Below are 4,594 nucleotides of genomic sequence, written 5' to 3'. Positions count from 1 at the left end.
TAGATTACTATTCATAGGCCGCTGAAAAACCAAAGTTCTGCAGATTCACACTGGAAATTCCACACACCAGTGTAGATTCTCGATTCTAGCCCTATATAAACCCGCGATTCAGCCTGATTTCAGTATCTTTCTTTACATCTTTTCTCCATCTTTTTCCCCAACTTTGGAGAGGCTTGCGGCTAGAGTTTTGAGGGGCTTTGGCAAGATTTTTGGAGTGGTTCTATGGCCTTCGACAATGTGTTCCTTTGGAAGAAAGTTATTGGGGGAGCTTCATCAGCACCGATCCAGTGAGGTGTGCCCTAGGCTTAACAAGGTAATCTTAGAGTGACACTAGGGTTGAGAGTCTACATTGGTAATCCTTGTGAGTGAGTGGCACACCATGAGGGTTAGACAAAGCAAGATTGGAGAGGGTCGAGAGGGTGAGTCGAGAGGTAGCGGAACGTCCCCTTTCCCCTTCGGTGTGATTTATCCTACCTCCGTGTTCCAAGGGTTCTTTGTAGTTATAATAGAGTGAAGTGCTAAGAGAGGAACTCCGCTGGGCTTAGTTGCGCGAGCAACAGAGTGAAGCGTTGAAGTAATCCCTAGTGCTGGGGCTTAATTGTGACTAAGGGTCTTTTTCCTGGACCAAAGGATTAAATCTATATTAGGGAATAGGGTTTATCACTTGAAATCCCTAGATCTTCTTGCAACTGTACACAGTGTGAGGTGTTGAGACTAAGTGATTTCTAGGCCGGGGTATAGTATAGAGTTAGTCACGGTTGACGTTAGGTTTGGGACCGTGTATTTTAGGATTTCCATGACTCATTAAGCATCAGTCAGGAGTGTAATAGTTGGTCTTGCACTTGAAGCAATAGTCCTAGGGGGAGCAATGTCCAGGTGCCCCACTTTCTATCGATTACCTTTCCTCTCATTTTATCTTGCCTCTCGTTCTTACTTTCTTTATTTCTTTGCATATTGATTTTGTTCACACTACTATCGATTCATCTTCACTTTAGTTAAGTAGAAATCTTTGTGTTTTTTATCACTATTCCTATGGATTCGACTACCTACTCACCGGGGTATTATTACTTTGACAAACCCATGTACTTGCGGGTCACAACCGAGGGGTGTGTCAAGTTTCTGGCGCCGTTACCGGGGAATAGGCATTTTAGAAGCACTTTGAACTTTACTATTTTAGCTATTCATCACTCGTTCTATTTCATATCTTCTTATTCTTCCATTTTTCTGATTTATTTTTCTTTCTTTGGTTGCAGCTCCAGGTTATGACCCGAGAAAACCCTTCGACATTGGTTGAAAGAAATCTGGACATTGAACGAAGAATTCATAGAAGGGGGAAAAAACCTGTGCAAGAATAGTCTAATCAAGCTGAGATAGAAGGTGAAGGGTCTGATAATATGGCATAACAGAATGAGCAGCAGAGGACATTGTCTAATTATGCCATACCCGCAGTTCTTGGCACATAATCGAGCATTGTGCGGCCACCAATCACAACTCAGAATTTTGAGCTCAAGTCAGCATTCATCCAAATGTTACAATAGTCGGCACAGTTTAATGGTTTGGCCGATGAGGATCCAAACAATCACATAGAGAACTTCTTGGAAATGTGCGACATGCTCAAGATCAATGGTGTTACGGATGATGCTATCAAGTTGAGGGCCTTCCCATTTTCCTTGAAAGGGAGAGCGAAGTAATGGCTACATTCATTACCTTTAGCATCGATTACTACATGGGAGAAGATCGTAGAAGCTTTTCTTGCCCAATATTTTCCTCCTAGACAATCTGTAAATCTTAGGAATGAAATATCATCCTCTTTTGTGCAAACAGAATTAGAGTCTCTATTTGAGACATGGGATAGGTTCAAGGAGCTCCTGCGGAAATGTCCTCAACATGGGTTCCCCGAGTGGATGATCATTCAGGCTTTCTATAATGGGTTGAACCCGAGCACAAGACAGTTACTTCATGCTGCAGTAGGAGGTACCTTAAGGAGCAAGACCCCGAAGAAGCCCGGCTTCTCATTGAAGAAATGGCTATGAACAGTTATCAGTGGAATACAAGAGACAGGAAGAAGGTAGCCGGACTTCATGAGATCGATGCGGTTACTTCATTGACGGCCCAAGATGAGTCATTGAGCAAGAAGTTAGATACTCTAACTTCTCCTAGAGTGGCGGCCTTAACTAGTTGCACTGGGTGTAGGGGAGGACATGCTCTATCAGATTGCCCTATTTTTATTGGTGGTACATCCTCGGTAGAGCAAGTGGATTTTGTGGGTAATGCAATGAGAAATCAAGGTAATCCATATAGCAAAACCTACAATCTGGGTTGGAGGAGCCACCCGAATCTTTTATGGAGTACTCAAGGGTAATAGAAATCCATAGCACCACCTAGTTTCTAACAACAACAAAAAGCCCTGAATATGGAGAACCAAGTTTCAGGTTTGGAAAACCGGATGACCGATCTAGAGAAGGCTTTGACCAAGTTCATTACATCGTCGGACACAAGATTTCAATCTGTTGAAGCCACACTTCGCAATCACACCACTTCATTGCATAACTTGGAGAATCAAGTGGGGCAAATTGCAAAGTCTTTATCGCCCGTGTCTATTCAAGCAGTTTCACATCAACATCTCATTTGTAGATGTATTATCTCAAATGCCTCATTATGTAAAGTTTCTGAAAGACCTCTTAACCAACAAGAGGAAATTGGAGGAGAGTGCATTTGTGATTCTAGATGCTTCATGTTTGGCGGTGTTGCAAAAGAATATGCAGAATAAGAAAAATTCCACATGGGCGTGTCTTTTCGTTCAGAGCTCGTCCCAAGAGGACACAAGGGCGTGTGTTTGCCCCTATGAATGACCTTATGACGGTCACACGCCCATGTGAATTTCCACACGGCCGTGTGTTTCTTTGCAGAGGTTTAGAACTCTATCCTGAGAAGACACAGAGGCATGTGTCTACCCATGTGTCTGACCCTGTGCATTACACACGGGCGTAGGTAATTTCCACACGCCCGTGTGATTCCCTATAGAGAAGATCTCACCATCCTGAGAAGGCACAGGGGCGTGTGACTGCCCCTGTGAGTAACCCTATGAAGATCCATACGCCCGTGTGGAATTTCCACAGGGGCGCATGGAACACTTAGAAAATTTTCTAGGCGGACAGAGAAGCCAGAGGGGCCTGTGGATGCCCCTATGGGTCGAGCACACAGGCGTGGAAAATTTTCATACACACGTGTGGATGTGTTCAGAGACAAAGTGTGATATCCTGAGAGTACACAGGAGTGTGTGTCTGCCCCTGTGAAGCTTCCCTGTGGAGTCACACGGGCGTGGGTAATTTCCACACGCCCGTGTGGATGTATAGAACTCAAGAGGCCGCGTTCTCCTTTATAAATCTTTCGAGCCTTTCTCATTTTCACACTCCCAAACACTCAGAGAACACACTCTCTTACTTTTCTGACTTTATACCATCGTTTTAGAGAGATTTTACTGAGTTTTTCCAGCCGATTTCGAGGTTTTCATCTTCATCTTGTCGGTAAACCCTCTTTCTCTCTTTTCTTCGCCATTACTTGATTTTATCTAATTAAACTGGTGAATGTGCTTTGTTTCTATGCTAAAGTGGTTATTGCATGTCTAGAATGAGTTTAGAAATGATTTTTGGATGTATTCTTGGATTTTTAGCATAGTGGCCGTGCGGTTTTCATACCCCATGGATCCACATGGGCGTGTCACACGACTATGTGGATTTCTGCAATGTTGTTCTCTGAGTTAACTGATCGCTTTTCGTTTTCAACACTTGCAGATATGGCTTCTAGAACAAAGAAAGTGGCAGGCAAGCATCCTCGAGAGCGCTCTCCCAAGCCCGAGCACATAGAGTTCTCGATTCGTAAGCACCAGGCTCGATTTAAGCGGTTGTCGAAGCTCAAATTCGGTCAGACGTGATTTCTGGATTTGAACTCGCTCAGGGAGGTATAGTTAGCTGATGACATGGCCGATGAGGTTGACGAGCTTCTCTCCGTGGGTAAGAGGAGATTATTGCTTATACGGGAGCCAGCTATCCGCATGCTTACACTAGAGATGCTCTCATCGTTTGAGTTTGATCGCTCTTACAGCTGCTTCTCGAGCATCGACACGATCTAGTTTAGAGCGTTTGGACATCACCACAGTATGAGAGTCGGTCAGTTTTTAATTCTACTTGGACTGTACAATGAGGCATTCACAGACATAGAGGAGTATGCTCAAACTATCCTGGCGCTTTGACATCGCAGAGGGCGTATAGAGAATTAAGTGATCAGGGCCAGTACGAGCCGGGGTGTCCAAGGCCATGTGCCTTTCTCGACCAGCATACCGCTACTTGCACGTCGTCATAAGCAGGTCGGTGAACGGCCGTGGTAATAGCATAGGGGTACTAAGCAGACAGGAGCTATTATACCTGTACTCCATGGTGCAGAGTCAGCCGATCCACCTATGGCACATTATAGCTGAGTATCTAAGGCACCAGGGTATTACCTATTATACATGTACCCCATGGAGATACTCAGCTACAATGTGCCTTAGACGCCATTCGAGGGGCTGAGAAGATGATCATACCTGCACCCCTCG

General features: G+C 44.6%; 1 non-coding gene across 1 annotated transcript; it reads right to left on the bottom strand.

Annotated features, from left to right (window-relative positions):
• Window positions 1–1,784: 1,784 nt before the first annotated feature.
• LOC120254927 lies at window positions 1,785–1,894 on the bottom strand. Its single transcript, XR_005534818.1, has one exon. It is a non-coding gene; the product is annotated as a small nucleolar RNA R71 (small nucleolar RNA).
• Between the last annotated feature and the right edge of the window lie 2,700 nt (window positions 1,895–4,594).

This window comes from Dioscorea cayenensis, unplaced genomic scaffold (assembly GCF_009730915.1).
Source record: "Dioscorea cayenensis subsp. rotundata cultivar TDr96_F1 unplaced genomic scaffold, TDr96_F1_v2_PseudoChromosome.rev07_lg8_w22 25.fasta BLBR01000744.1, whole genome shotgun sequence".
NCBI classification, from domain to species: Eukaryota; Viridiplantae; Streptophyta; class Magnoliopsida; order Dioscoreales; family Dioscoreaceae; genus Dioscorea; species Dioscorea cayenensis.
Note: the sequence above shows the minus strand (reverse complement) of the source record. Positions and strands in the feature narration are given on the sequence as shown.